This window comes from Culex quinquefasciatus, chromosome 2 (genome assembly GCF_015732765.1).
Source record: "Culex quinquefasciatus strain JHB chromosome 2, VPISU_Cqui_1.0_pri_paternal, whole genome shotgun sequence".
In the NCBI taxonomy this organism is placed as follows: domain Eukaryota; kingdom Metazoa; phylum Arthropoda; class Insecta; order Diptera; family Culicidae; genus Culex; species Culex quinquefasciatus.
This window is the reverse complement of record NC_051862.1, coordinates 64,895,789-64,912,716: the sequence shown is the minus strand read 5'-3', so window position 1 is coordinate 64,912,716 and position 16,928 is coordinate 64,895,789. Positions and strand designations below refer to the sequence as shown.

At 32.4% G+C, this 16,928-nt stretch overlaps 1 protein-coding gene across 1 annotated transcript in view; it reads left to right on the top strand.

The window, feature by feature from the left end:
- LOC6043172 (Ig-like and fibronectin type-III domain-containing protein 1) overlaps window positions 1-16,928 on the top strand; it is a 304,229-nt gene that overhangs the window by 80,318 nt on the left and 206,983 nt on the right. The gene's annotated exons all lie outside the window — the stretch shown is intronic.

Here is a 16,928-nt window from a genome sequence, read left to right as displayed (position 1 = left end):
TTGTCTTCTAGAAAATTGTTAGGCTTGCCAATCCAAGCAACTTTGTTGAAGACACCAACATCTTATCTCGTAATCTACGCCTTTTACGCCCAAATTTATAGAAAGCAAACCTTCAAAAATCAGGTTTTTGAACGTGGCAATTCAGGGTTGAGTTTGAGAGAAAAGTGATGTACGGGGCACTTTTAGAGCTCTACAACATTTTTTTTACATTATGTTAAAAATTTACAGCCTTTTTGAGGTAAAAAAGAGGCAAATTTAATACTTAAATATCTTGAAAATACGCAAGCCAATTTTAAGCGCCGGGTTGCATTTAAAAGAGGAGATCTAGCACTATAAACGCTGAAAAAATCCGAGGGTATTTTTCTTCGAACTTAGGATATGTTCATTTGAAAAAGTCTAATTTTCAAGGGAAAAACTTATAGGACCACCCTAACAAAATTCGAAAATTGTCCAAATATATATTTTATCATGTAATTTTGCCCGTAAAAAAAATCGATTTTTGGTCATATTTTGGGTTTCAATGTAAACTTTAGTACCGTAAACCGGGGTGACTTTGATAGGATTTCAATTTATTTTTTGAATATTTCCCAACTGGAAAGGTTTTTCTTAAGATTATTATTTTTAAAATATGTACTGGGGTAGGCCAAACAAACTCCATGCACTATTTCTGAAAAAAAAAATTATCTATAATGTTTAGAAAAATAGTTACGTTAAAAATTCTCATTTTAAAATCCGGGTGACTTTGATAGTCATACTTTTTCTTGTTAAAATCATATTAAAGGTGTTCAAACTTTATTTTTAGGCTAAATGTAGGTTGCTGATATAGCTTTAAAGAAAAAAATAAATGTTTATATTTAGTTAACTAAGTTTTTAAGCTTTTTAATAAAATAAATATAAAGGTTAGGTAAAATTGTTAAAAAGTCGGAATTTTTCCTGAAATTCGTTAAACCTTGTATTGTTTATAAATTATCGATTTATATTGCATTTCAAACTGAATTCGAAGCACAACACATATCCCAGGAATTTACGATAGTCAGCGTTCAACCCCCAATATCCTGCTGTAATTTTCCTCTATGTACCATAAACACCAACGCAGAAACACTGAATAATTTTCCCATAGTCCTCCCTCCGTAGGTTGCTCCTTCGATAAGGTGAAAGCATTTCCTCGACTCCGGTTGCTCATCACCGGGAAAGCCTTTTCCAACTTTCCATCACATTTCAGCTCACATCAGCTCCGTTGTTCTTCTCCGGATGTGCAGCCATGGTTCCCTTACAGCACGCGATGCTCAGGGCAAATTTATGCCTTAGTTTGCAGTTTTTCTTTCTGTTGAGTTCACCTCTAGCTTGTTAACAGTAACAAAAATTGTTTCATTTTAATGTTTTGATTGTCATTTTGTTCGTTTTTGCATCTGTAATATTATTAATATTTGTGATATTATGATTTTAAAACATATATTTTTTTACTGTTGCCAAAAAGTTATCTAGCAAAGCAGCAACAGTAATCGATGATGATCACGTCGGAAATATGAACTGAGTGCTGCAAGCGTTTCTAAAACAATCTTCGCTTATTATGCAGAAACCTACCCTGGAGGCAAAAAAACCGAGAGTGGGCAGCCTGCCAGAATGGCTTTTAAATTGAGGAATTTTATTGACTTGTTCAGGAAGTTGATCTGGATCATCCACCGGGGGCGCGGTTGGGGAGAGGTAACATGAGACGCACCAAAAATTTGTAATTTCACGCAAAAAGTTTTCCCCCTGCTGAGGGGGGAAAGTGGAAAACTCAGTTGAATTTTGATTCGCGACGCCGATGTCGTAAAATTAACTTTTCATTTCACTGTCGGAGATTTGCCGGCCTCATTGAGGAAAACCGTCAAATTGTGGCGAGGGAAAACAATTTTTGAGTGAAGGGGAGGATTGTGCGAGGGGGGGAACTTTTTTTTGAGGCTGGCTTGCGAAATTGATCTGAAGTGATTGAAAAAGTTTGCGTTTTTTTTTTGAGGGATGTAGCAGAAAACGAAATGATTTTCCTCGTTTTGAGTGAAATGAATGGCAAAAGAATAATTCCATTGTTGAGAGCCAATCAGAAATTCAGAAGAAAGTATAATGGAAACTGAAGTTGAAATTATGTTGTGGCAAAATAATGTCTCCTTGAAAACTGTGGCTTCAAGAAATTTTCAATTTTTATGATTATAACTTTCTTTAGATCTTTAGTTTTAGGAATAAATTACGGTTCCTTTCATTCCAATCGATCAAGAAACGATTCAATTTCAGTCTCACATCTAGATCCAAATTAGTTCTTCTCAATCACACATTCATAGCTCCTTTTCAAATAGATAAACAATTCTGGGCACCCTTCCCCCCACCGTCACCCCACATTCCCCACCAAGCTTAAAAACAATTTATCAATATTGATTTATATTTGATGGTGTGTTTAAATCATTCGTTTCCTCCACCTGCAATTCCTCCGAGTCTGCATCAAAAACCCTGCAGATATCTCACTCCCACTCTCTGTTTACCAGAACCCAACTCTTCATCCATCTTGTCTTTTACTGTAGTGCTGCTGCTGCTGCTTGAAGACGTTTCGAAACGTTTTGCAAATATCACCCAAGTCGAGAACGAACCCCCGGATGCGGCAAACAATTTGTAATTGAAAATCTACTTTATACCTCGGTCCACCTTGCCTTAAAGGGGGCTCCTTGTGAGCTTTTGCTTCTGTGTTTGCCCTGGCATAACTCCTTCTGGTTTTGGTGCACTATTCAAAAAACTTGGTAATGGAATTTTTGTTTAAAATTAATTGAAATTTATTATTTTTTCACATATCTTTTTTACTTGTTTAACTTTGTTTTTATTTTATTTGTTTATAAACATTTATTTTCCTTTCATTTTGTAACGTTTGTAAACTGTGTTACTCAGTGTCGTCTGTCCTCTGTCACATTACTGTATATAGTTGTATAGTTTCGCTGTACCGGTTCAGTGATATCCAAAACCCTTCCAGTTTGAAATGCTCGAAGCAATGTCTCCGAATCGAGCCGGTTCTCCACCCAGTGTACGACACAATGTTTATTCAAGCCTATGTGCGGTCCTTTAGTGTATTTTTATTTCCGAACAAAAAATATCAAAATCACCCAAATTGTCGAGAACGAAAAAAAACAGGTGAAATGTGACTCTTTTCAGTCTCCTTTTGTCACATCATTCCAAGCCAAGAGCCTAAATTGGAATAAAATATTTAAGAACAAATATTGATTTTCATAAAAAAAAAAACCCCCGAGATACTTCCTCCCACAAAACGCTGCCAACATAACCTCAACACAAAAAAGGGACTGGGTCCTCCCCGAAACGGTCAGCACGGAGACGATCGGAGAAGATAAACTAAACCAATTTTCACGGAATATTATTCCTGGATCCTAGGGTGGGGGGTGGAGGCCCTGCGTCACTCACTCGAAACAATATCTTCACCCGGAAAATCCTCTCTCTTGGTCTTGTCCGAACTCCGATATGCGTCCTGGAGGGATCACTTGCCGAAAAAGGACAGGACCTTGGATGGGGACGACGACGACAGTGTGGTTTTCCGTTTTGTTGTTTTGGGTCTAACGGAGGATTTTTTTGAAAGGGATTTTCTTGGCTGGTTAGTTTGAAGTCAAGGGTGGAAGTCGTTTATAATTAATAATTTTTCATATTTGGAAACTTAATGACACTTTTATATTTTTAAGGATTTCACTCCCATTCAAAAGTGTAAAATTATTTCAGTTAGATTCATTTTTTACAAAATATTTTTGTCGTATAATTGGGATCAAAATATGTTTCATGATAGCAAAAAAAGTTACTGCTAATTTTAATGGTAAAACGTGGTAGGGCTATTTTACATAATTACAAAATGAGTCCGTGGGCCACCAAAAATCCCCTCGCTGGTCACCCCTGCATTAGGCCAACAAAACCAGAATTTTCAAAAATATGGATAATTTGCAGAGGGAAATCTAAAAAAAAATAGCGCAGAAAAGAAATTCAAAATTCTTAAATACTTTAAAAACAGTTAAAAAATAAATTTTGGGATTAAACTTAAGACAACAATTGAAACGTAATGTTTGAGCAAAAATGTACCTCATATTTATAAAGTTATTGAACTGAATTTTTTTGAGAACGTGATTTTTTCAGCAATGTTTGTTGGACCATGTCTTTAACATAACTCTGATTGATTCAATTAAATTCAATTTTTTTTAAAGTTAATAAAATCACAAGGCAATACATATCTTTAACATGTGATATTAAATTGAAACAACAATAGATTTTTTTCTATTTTTAGTCATATTGGTCAACTTTCTGAATTTCTTTTGATGACTGTGACTCTGAAAGGGAAAAGATAGACAACTTGTCATAATAAAATACTTTCATTGATGTGTATTTTCATTAATGTGTTTTGAACGCCATGTGCTGACGTTACAGATATCTTAAACCGTTTTGGACATTTACTAAAAAAAAAATGGCCTAACACCAATCGGATTCAGGGAAATTTCCTTTCCTAATCTGTTGGATTCACATTATTTGATCACAAGATTTTTTTGTTTTTTGCAAGACATGTGTTTTACAATAAATATTTGCAGTTTAACAAATAAACATAATAATTATATGAATATTTTTTATATTTCAACGTTCAAAGCTCCCAGTTATTTATCTTCATTTTGTTGTTTTTTTTATCTTGATAAAAGTTATAACATTTGTTTTTTTTTACATTAATCTGTCTACATTCTGCTTTAAATAATGCTGATTAGAATTTTTACGCAAACCATTGCTGATTTTTTTCAAAAAGTTTCTCAATTCAAATTTAAGCATGAGAAAAAAAAACGTGCTAAGATTTCGATTTTTTATTTTAAAACATATTTTAAAAATGTACATTAGTTCAATATGTTTTAAACTAGCCTTCTAAAATCTGTTCTTCCATAAAATGAACCTAATGTAGACCTGTTGATCAGTTTTTAAATAAATCAATTTATAAAAAAAAACATTTTAAATTGCTTTCGCTAATGGTACACAGAAAAAAAAATATTTTGGAAGGTTTAAAATTTTGTTGGTTCAATATTACCTATTTTTTAGTAATATTACCTTAAAAATGTGTAAAAATGTTAACTTTATTAAAATTCACAAAAAGTGATAAAAAATCATCAGTTTCTATTGTAATATTACACATTTTTTTGAACCGTCACCATTTCCTGATGATTATTACCATCATTTTTTCTGTGTACATATCTTTGAAATAAAATTGAACCTATCTTTTTTGATAAAGTTGTTATTATCTTAAATTTTTTGATTATTTAAAGAAAGAGGTCTTCAAGTTTCCAAAAATCTCCCCATGTAGTTTGGAAATATGAAGAATTTTAATAAATATTGCCAAACCATTCGAATCCGTAAAAACAACTTTCAGCCATTCCACGTCAAAAAAGAAGTCTCCAAATCAAAAGTGCTCCGATTTGGCTCAAATTTTTCTGTTTGGCGATTAGGGTGGTCCTTTCCGAAATAGGGTGGTCCATAAAATTGCGTTTTTCGTCGAAGTTCGCAAAAATCCCATTTTAAAAAAAATCATATCTCCGGAACGGCTGAACCAATTTTGAAGCGCCAAAAGAAATGTTATTAGTTGGGCATTTAAGGAAAAATATGTTGAGGTTCAAAAAAAACAGCTGAATATTTGAAAAGGTCATATGAAAATTTCATTTGCCGATTTCAAGGTCTCGGGACCAAAGACCCCATGTCTGAAAAAAAATTCCCTGATTCCTTGTAATATTTTAAATAACATATCAAAAAATTGAAATCATTCTAGAGTAGTTTATGGGTAAGCTTAAGGCTACCAACTCTTGCTGAGCAAAAATCCGTACACTATGCCGATATGACAGCATGGTATAACAAAAACTGTCAAGAATTTATTTATATAAATTAAATTAAATTATATTTGAGAATTAAAAATTTTAAACTGTGTCGTTTTTACAGCTAACAAATTTCACAAAATGCTATCAGAGTGCTTATGACTTGCACGTTTAAAAGTATTCATACAATAAACCGTGATTTGAATCAACACATAATGTTCTTAAGGTTTTTTGTTAAAAGTTTAAAAGTTTACGAAATGTCAAGTTTGCTTTAACGAATAATATCGTTCTAAGTGTTTTCACGTACACATATCAAAAAAAATTGAAAAGGTGAAACATGTGAAACACAACAGTTTATAGGACCTTTAAAAAAACTCTAGATTTGTTAATTCAAATGTTCAAAGGCTTTCCTTGCGTTTACAATGTTTTAAATGGCCTTAGGATCTTTTAATGGATAAATATATTTAGCAAGGAATTTCTAAAAGAACAATTCGAGATTTTTTTAAAAGGTCAACACATGAAAGACAATAGTTTATAGGACCTTTAAACAACTCTAGACATATTGATAATCAAATTTAAATTGAGGAAAACCCGGAAAACTCTCCCTTTTCAAATCAAACTCACAGTAAAATAAAAATGTCTAGTTAACAAAAGCTTTGGCCAAATAAAAAAAAGTTGTTAAAATTCCGTACAAATCCGTAGTATGCGAAAAAAGGAAAAAATCCGTACAGTTGGTAGCCTTAGGTAAGCTCGATCATCTAAAATAGGACAACGAAAACAATTTTTTTTCGTGATTCGATTAAATCCGATGATTTGATTTTTCGAAGTGTTTTTTTTTCTGAGGCTTTCGGATACTCGAGTCTGGACTGTATACACAAACATTTTTGGGCACATTGCACAGGTTTACTTGATGAGACTTTCACATCAGCCCAGCAAACACATGTTGTAAATCTTACTTAACCCTCTACTGCCAAAATTTTTTTTCGGAAATTTTTGTTTTTCCCGTGTTCAAGAGATCATTTGAGCAGCTTTTGTCCTACGAAAAAAATATTACCTTTTACCTATCTAGTTTTTTCATGTTTTTACAGTAATTTTGTTATTTTTTTTCCTTGTTTTTTTTACATTTTCTACTGTAGAACGATACCGTTATCATTTAAAATGTGAAAAATAGCTTAGTCTGGTACACTACAAAATTTACTGCATACTTATTTTCACATAATATAGGGGTCATTCCATCTGAAGCGGAACAGCATTTGAAAATTTCTACAATTTTTGCCTAATTTGCTAATGATTAATTGGGACGAAATCTTATTTCAATAAATAACCAGGTAGCAGTTATTGATCAGCACGACTGAGTGCTTCTAGCATATGCGGCGAGTGTAGCTAATTTAGGGGGGAAAGAGAGGAGAGGTGGCTCAGCTGGGTTTGAAGCTGGGTAAGAGTTGGAAATTATTTTGCATGGCTTTTAGTCAGCAAAAGTTGTGTTAAGAAGATTATGCGAATCGAACAACTCAGCTTAGTTGCACTTAAAAAGTTTGAGTTTGCTGCAAGCACAGCAATTGAAACTTTGTAATTGCAAATTGAGATGGGAAGTTATTAGCGACACGATAAAAAAAATCATGGCAATATAAAACTGGAAATGTGGACAGATTTTGAGTGAAAATAATAATGACCATTGGGTAATACTTCGCCAACTCACACGAAATCAGAAAAAGTTGCCCGACCCCTCTTCGATTCGTGTGTAACTTTGTCCTAAGAGGTAACTTTTTCCGAGCTCAATTTTTTGATATCTCAATTTCATTTTGGAACATTAAAAAAACAGGTGTTATTCAATTATTTTCAGTGATAAAATTTGGTATTAAAGGGACTTTTATGTAAAATTGGACGCCCAAATTAATGGAGTTACATAAATTCTGCCATTTTTCGTTACTCAACTGTAAAAAACAATGGGACGTGTCACTTTGAGGAAATTTTAATGTACTTTTTGAATCTGAAATTTTATAGGAGGGTAATTTTTTATGTAGAACTAATAAACTTTTCATTTTATTAATTTGTGTTTTTGTAACTTTGAATGATTTCTTTTTAAAAGTGTTATAATGTTCTAGAAAGTTGTAGAGTAGACAGTTACAAAAATTTACACAAAATAAACATAACGGGTTTGCTTGTAATCATCACGAGTTATACCCGGGCAGACGGTAATAACAAAATTTATGCCATTTCAATAACAAATAATGTTAAAATAACAGGAAGTGTTATGGAATCTTCTTGAAAAATCAATTTTTGCAAAAGGGTTTAATAACAATTTATGTTATCATAACAAAATTTGTTATTGGTCTGATATTTGTTGAAAGTCAAAACAACTTTAGAATAACATTTTGTGTTATGGAATAATACCTCCTACTGTTATTGGGATGATCGGATTAGTTGTTAAAATAACAAAAAATAATAACAAAGATTTGTTCGAAGAATAATTAAAAGTGTTATTAGTCTGTTATTACAATAACAATCCAATAACAAAAAATTCATAACGACGAATAACAAATGTTGTTATAAATAACACAAAATGTTATTGGCCTAGTATTTTCAAATATCAAAAAACGATATTCCCAAATTATTTCCGTCGGCTCGGGTAACGATTTTACGATAAAAAAAAGTTTAGAAAAAGTTACCTTTTTTTGTTTCTCTTTGTTTCGCTATTCGTGTATGTCGCGGGTGACCTTAAACGGCCATGATCAACGAAGGCCAACTTTTTCAAAACTTTTTGAGTTTTGGCAAAAGCATTTTTTCGTTGTTGTTCATCATTAGTTTATCCATGCAAGGCTCCATACAATTTTGCGGGCTGGTCATAAAAAATGGGCATGCATATATTTTGAGAAGGATGTTTCTGTTGGATTTGATTTGTTCTGCAAAGTTGTTAGTTAATTTTTGGATTTTTCCAAAAAAGGTACACGGAAAAAGATCCGTTCTTTGATTTGAATTTTCATTATGAATAGATGAGTTGAAAAAAAAATACATTTCTAATTTAAAAAATCCGGAAATTCCTCCAAACAGTTTTATTGAAAAAACTGAGAAAATTTCCTGCGAATTTCAATTTATGACCGATTTGATCGCTTTGAAATTGTGAATTTTAGTGGAACAATTTTTTTCTCAGTGTCATCTAATAAGCTTTTATTTTCAACTCGCAATGTGGCACAGACTGTTAGTTCAAGTATCAATAATTTAAAATAATACAAAACTTCATATTTTCAGAAAAATACAAGAAATTTCACTTCTTTACAATATGGGTATCAAATGATCGGGGTTTTTTTTTTAACATTCGAAAGTAACAACACATTTTTTTTAAATGCTCATTTTTATTACAAAATTACAGATTTTCGAAAAAATACTCAAAATTTAAATTTTTAACAACATAAGTATCGATGGATCAAGGTTTTTTAATACATTTCGCAACAAAGAATATTTTTGTGCAATACTCCAAATTTTCACAAGGTTACGTATTGTCGAAAAAATACTAAAAAAAATTGGTTCTTTACGATATGGATATGAAATGATCAGAATTTTTCCATACATTTCGGTGGTACATATTAAAACTTTTTGTGAAATACTCAAATTTTTCACAAAACTACGTCTTTTTGAATAATAATATTTTTTTTCAAAATGGGTATAAAATTAATTGGGGGTAATTCTCCGCCAACTTACACAGCAGTTGCCCCGACCCCTCTTCGATTTACATGAAACTTTGTCCTAAGGGGTAACTTTTATTCCTGATCACGAATCCGAGGTCCGTTTTTTGATATCTCGTGACGGAGGGGCGGTACGACCCCTTCCATTTTTGAGCATGCGAAAAAAGAGGTGTTTTTCAATAATTTGCAGCCTGAAACGGTGATGAGATAGAAATTTTGTGTCAAAGGGACTTTTATGTAAAATTAGACGCCCAATTTGATGGCGTACTCAGAATTCCGAAAAAACGTATTTTTCATCGAAAAAGGCACTAAAAAAGTTTTAAAAAATTTCCCATTTCCCGTTACCCGACTGTAAAAAATTTTGGAACATATCATTTTATGGGAAATTTAATGTAGTTTTCGAATCTTAATTGACCCAGAAGGGTCATTTTTTCATTTAGAACAAAATTTTTCATTTTAAAACATCGTGTTTTTTCTAACTTTGCAGGGTTATTTTTCAGAGTGTAATAATGTTCTACAAAGTTGTTTCAAAACTTTTTTTCGTAAAATCGCGATAACTCGTGATGTTTACAAGCAAACCCCCCAAGTAACATTTTTTCCCAGGAGTTCTACAAGAGCTCTTCAAGATAGCTACAGCATAGCAGTTTGGACCGCGGTAGGATAAAATTCTCTTCAAAACTTCTTCAGGAGTTTGGAAGAGTACTTGAAGAGAGTTTTATCCTACCGCGGTCCAAACTGCTATGCTGTAGCTATCTTGAAGAGCTCTTGTAGAACTCCTGGAAAAAATGTTACTTGGGCCCTTATGTCTATATATCAAAATTTTTATAATTGTCTGCTCTACAAGTTTGTAGAATATTGTTACACTCTAAAAAATAACCCTGCAAAGTTAGAAAAACACGAAATTTTAAAATGAAAAATTGTTGTTCTAAATGAAAAAATGACCCTTCTGGGAACTACGTACTTTTGAAAAGATACTTAAAATTTCAGTTTTTATGATATGGGTTTCATCTAATCGAATTTTCATTTGTAAAACACTGGAATTCTTAGTATTTTTTTTTAAATACGTGGCTTTGTGCAAATTTCGAGTGTTTTAAAAAATGTGTTATTACTACTGAATTTTATGAAAAAATCCCGATCATTTGTATTTTTCGAAAATATGTAATTTTGTATTTTTTTTTAACTATTTTCTAACATTTGTGTTATAACTTATAACATTTCAAAAGTATGAAAAAATCCGGATCATTTGGTACCCATATTGTAAAAAAACTCAAATTTTTAGTATTTTGTCAAAATACAAAGTTTTGTGAAAACATTGAGTATTTCACAATAAAATATTATTTCTGTCGATATTTATGGAAAAAAAATCCCAAATATTTTGATACATCATTTTGTAAAAAAGTATTTCTTTTTTCGAAAAAAACAAAGTTTTGTGTTGGTTTTGTGAAAACTTTGAGTATTTTCAAAAATGTGTGTTATAAATTTTGAAAGGTGTGTACTGGATCGTGCTTATCCTAGGCAGCTGAACGAATCATAACCGGGGCAGTGCAAAACCGAGACGTGCAAAACTGGGGCATGACTGTAGTCTTTTGAAAGGTCTAAAATAACTAATTTTGGCTTTTAAATGATGAGTTTGATATAGTTTAATAACGTATCCCAGAATTGAAAAAATGAAAATCTTATTTAAAAAAATAACTTAAAACAACTTAACTTCCTCTAAATATTTACGCTATCTTAAAACAAATGTTTTCAAAACATCAATTTTTGACCATTTTGGGCTTTTTTAAAAAAGCTATATAAATTTAACAAAAAAAATAATTCTTTGGGGAATTTAATTTTATAAAAAAACTCAAATAAAATTATAATATTTTTTCCCCGATTACCTACTTCTTCTGAAAAGTTCTAATCATAATCAAAACATGTTTCAAGACGCCAAATGGACCACAAAATTCCTTCCCCAGATACAGATGTATGCCCATTTCGTATGACCAATCCGGAAATTGTATGGAGCCGAGTATGGAAAAACTTGTATAATGTAAAATGGCATCTTTTGAGAAAGTGATTGATGTACATTGTACAAAGTTTAATTCAAAGAAATAAATAAATCTATAATCTCAAAAAATTATAGAACTTCACTCTACTGCATTTTTGAGGATAAAGAATGTTTAAAAAATATTATTTTATTGGTCAAAAGATTATGAAAATTAATAATTCAAAATTCTAAGATCATCTTTGACCTTTGACTCTGATGTTTGGTATAAAAAAAATGGGAAGAAGTAAGTTTAAGAAAAACCTACTTACAAAACTTTAACTTGAAAAAAGTAAACTTATAGATTTGTTGACCAAATTGTCAAAGTTTTATTCGATCATAAATATTTTGATGTTCATGATTTTTTTCTGTTATTGTTGTCATTGAAGTTTAGATAAATTTGTGTTATGCTTAAAGAATGCGAACTCTTTATTTTAAAAACTGCATGCTTGGAATAAATTTAAACATTAATCTTTCCTAAAACATATGATGTTGTTTAAATGACAAATTAATAAGATATAATGGTCAAGAACAACAACAAACAACTCCCCTCAGTGGAATAATCTCATTTCTCCTTCCTTGAAACCCCTCTCGGGAAAAAGAGTTAGTAATTCACCTGACCCAACCTGCCAACAACCCCCATTCCAAAGCGGGGTGAGGGTGAGGTCACTCACCCCCTTCTGCTAGCCTCGTTATAACAACATTATTCATTTTTTATGTTCTCCCGCGCAGAAAGAACATTAGCATAAATATGTATTAGCACACACCACCACCACCACTGATGTTGTGTTTTACTTACTCGTACTTCTGCCACCACTGCACTGCACTCGGAAGGGTTGCCAGCCCAACGATGCGATTTTGATACTGTTTACAACTCCCTCTCGCGGGTACTTTTCATGCTTGGAGGTGAGCCACCACGGGCATTTTTTTCTGGAGAACAGCATTAAAAATGAATAACTATGATAGATGGGAGCGCGCGTACTAAAAATGTGTATATTTATGGTTTTCCACGAAAAGCAGACAAATTGAGGTGAAAAAAACTAAAGTTGTTTTACTGTGACAAAGGGTGACCAAAGTTATAGCAAAGGTTGGAGGTTGGTTTCGACCTTTTTCCCCACAGCGATAAAACTGTAACATCGCCATCAACTTGACCCACAGCAGACAACCCCAAAGTGGTCCAACTTGGGAATAAACTTTCAAAGTTTCCCGACAACACTTCAGAGAAAAACGACAAATAGATAACTTTGCTCGGAGGGACGGGGGACGCTCTCTGTCAATGTGCCATAAAACCGTCCAAATTGGTAGCTAATGGCACAAATCACGAGCATCGCTTTTCGTGGGTGGTTGAGGGAAGACCCTATTTTGGGAATACGGTGAGCATTGATGACTCCTGTCTCTGGAGGGTAAGTTGTCTAATGGCTCAATTCTGGCTGCTTAAATGGTTGGCTCTGTGTGGATAACATTTGTGGTATAGGAAAATGAAACATTATTAAACAAAACCATAACCAAAGATCATCTTATGCCAATTTGTTCAGCATAATTAGCAAGTAAAGTGTGCGAACTACCAAGGTTAGCCAACAGCTAACTATCGCGCTAAAAAAAATGTTTGAGCTAGTGAAGAGTGTTGTAAAACCTGCTTGTTTAGTTAGAAATTAAAAACAATTTATATTAAGTTTCCAAACAAGAAAATCACAATCAATCATGCCTATTGGCACTGCTCAAACTTGTCTAAATCGGAAACAAACCACACACTAAAAAACCTAAACAAGCCGGTTCGGTCAGGTTTGCCCAACGCCCAAGCATCATTACCAACCTCGTGCAAATACCTGAGCCCCGCAAATATTTACGTTTACAGCAACACAACCTTCAAGAGATTCCTCCGCCGCTGCCGCCGCCACGATGGCTGACGGATCACTTATTTTTACACACTCGTAGTTGGTTAAGCAAAGTCACACAAGTTTCGCACCAATCATTCGGCTTGCTTCCACCCTTAACGTATGCTTTGCCTTAACCCTTGACGAGCCGACCCTGTTGTGAGTTACAACTTTATCAAACTTTGTGATTTTCAATGCAAAGCGATTGGATCTGAAAATGGACCGAAAAGACCAAATCCGGAAATATTTCTCAAAATTTGATTCTAAGTAGATATGAATAAATAAAGTCATATCTATAAGATCTAATTAATAAGTTCATTCAAACTCAACCTCTGGCAACCTCTGAGTTAAACATTTTTGTATTTTGTAAATTAGGCTTTGCTGTATCTGGAAGCATTGTATCAAAAAGTGGTCAGAGATCAACCTGCAGGAAGTTAGGATTTCAGAAAAAATACACTGAAACATAAAAAAAATTCGTCACTTCTACAACATTTTTTAATTTTTTAGTTTAAAAGTCAAATTTTTCACGATTTTTTCACTCCAATTTTTTTTAGGAATCTTTACATGTTTGAAAAGACTCTAAAAATAAATGAACGGAAAATGCCAGATGGTACATTATTGATTAAAAGTGCTTTTTTCAAAATTTTCGAAAACCGATCGCGAGGATCGATTCTCCACACAATTTTACATACAAGTTTTTCTATATTGATTAAAGTCCTAAACTCAATTGTAAAGAAACAGCATGATTTTTATGTTTATTTTTTTTAACATAAAATCACTTTTCCAATATCCGAATTTTTTAAAATGTTTTAGGGGACAGAAACCGCAACTTTCGAGCCAAAGAGAAGTAAGGAGAAATTTGTTGCTGTCGAGTAATGATTTTTTTTAGATTTTGTTTTTTTTTTAAATAATAATTTAAGTCTAAAAAAATGTTTGACTTCAGTTTTAAATGTAAAATAAAATTTGCATTTCAAAAGAAATTAACGATTGTTGATAGAATGCACCGTTTTCAAGGTATAGCCACTTGAAGTTTAATTTCAACTGATAAATTCTCATCTTCGACTTTTGAATGATTTTAAATTTTCGAAAAGTTCAGTCCAATTTCCAATTTGTAAAATTTTGTGACCTCTTCGAAAAAATATTTTGAAGACTGATATTTAAAGTGGGCGTTATATTGAATTGAAAGATCGTCAAAAAAATCCGCGTAACTTTTTCTGAATAGTCCAATTAAAAAAAAATATAATGAATACCACTTCTGGTTTTGGAGGAGAATTGCTCAAATGTTGAAAAAATCATTGTTTTTGGCCATTGTTGAGGCAAACATATGACGATAAGCTTTTCGGTAAACATATATTCTAGACCGAAAAATCAAGTCATACATATACAAATTTCCAAAAACAACATATAGATTACCATAAATATTCAATATTTTTATTTTATAAACCCGCTGTATCTTCGTTAAAATTGGACTAAGGTCAAAGGTCATTATGGAGACTTTTATGTAATTTTTTTTTGAAGATCGATCGATTCTTTTATCGGTTTTTAAATTTTTTGTCATTCAAACCGCTTTGAAAAACATTTTTAACATATGATGTTTGTTTTTTTAGGAGCGACACACCATTCTGCATTTTCGTGAGGCTTTTTGCAACATCTTAGGCTATGTACACAAAATGTTGGACGAAAAAAAAATCGTGAGCTCACCTTAAAATTTAATTATTTTAACTTATAAAACATACAAATTTTATAAAAGAGTCGTTCAGGTTATTTTTTTAAACCCATCTTATTATCTTCAAGATTGTCCTTGATCTTTTTTGTAAATGATTTGTGATAGTAAAGTTTCACGATTTCGTTTTCAACAGCTTGAAATTCGTAAATTCCCGCTAGTTTTGGCGAAACTAACGGATTTTCTTAGTTTATTGCATAAAACCAATAATTAAAAAAATGTCTGCCCCCAAAAAGGGTTTTTATGCAAATTTTACTAGTTTTCAATAGAAACATGTATTATTCGAAGCTTGGAGATTGAGGAGTCCAATTTTCCCGGGTTTTGAGTATTTTTTAAATCCCGGGAATTCCCGGGAAATTTTGAAACAGTCATAAAATCTATGTTTTCATTGCATTTGTTATTTCGTTTTTCAAGCCTCAATTCCTAGAGTCAGCTCAATACTAATAGGGGGAGAGGGGGTTATATGCACCCCCGGGGAAAAATGCACCCCCAGCATTTCTCGATATTGAGAAGAATTTTCCAGGGAAAAACTCATAGAAATCGGAAGCTTAACATTGTAAAAATATGCTGGAAAAGTTTGAGCATGGTAGGATAAAAACAGCAAAAGTTATTTGCAAAACTTTAAAATGTTCTGTTTTGATCTAATTTTTATTGAACTTCCAATATGATTTTTGGACAAATAAAAAGGATTTATTGATTTTTTAAGTGTTGACTTATATTGTTTTTACCACAATCTTCATTATTCTATAGATAGATGAGTCCAAAAACATTAAACAATGTATTTTTAATTGAATTTTATGTAATAAGCGTGGTCGGGGCAAATGCACCACTGTGATGCTCCTTTGTAAAACAGCGGTGTCATCTGAAAACTGCTTTTACCCGATGCATTTGGCCCCATTGTTGTAGTGCATTTTGCCCCGTTGTTGTAGTGCATTTTGCCCCGCATGATTGTTTGGAATGAATCAAAAATATTTGTAAAAATTTGCATTTTTAATTAATTTTCAAGTTTTTTCAAGATTTTTTACACAAGGGTAACGAAGAATAATAGTTGTTTCAGAACATCTAACAAAATTCTTCCACACAATTGATGTTATGGTTGAGAAATCACAGTTTTCCCTTAGAGGGTGCATATTACCCCCTCTCCCCCTAATCGGTGATAATCTACACTTCAATCTGAACATGGATAGAAGTTTTTAAACAGCTGAACAGAAATTAAAAAATAGTTCTTTGCTGTGCTTTGGATTTTAAATGCAGCACAATTTTTATCCAATTTGATTCAAATTAAATAAGTCTGATAACATATTCTTTTTTAAAAGACATGACTAGAAAAGCTTCATAAATTTAAAAACAAAAAAAAACAAGAAATGACAACAAATAAAATTTTACCAGTCAATGAAAAATTTAAGAAAAAAATTAGAATTTGATGTATCGTTTAAAAAATATTATACAAATTATCTTTGAATCACTATCGCCAACTGGAGAAAATCGAGACTGCAGCTTGAATAGGTACAGGAGATTTTAGAGCATTAAATTTGGAAATCGGTGTACTTATTGTTTTATTCTGTTTCTATTCTAACCCTCTACTGCCCAGGGCAGCGAATGACCGAAAGGTTAAAGCTGCCGGAAATAAAGAAATTAACAACAACAAACTCTACTGCCCAAATTTTTTTCGAACATTTTTATTTTTCCCGTGTTTAGGAGGTCATTTTGAGCAACTTTCTGTCTTCAAGAGAGTTGTTCAGGACATCCAGGACTATACTTCTACGGTGC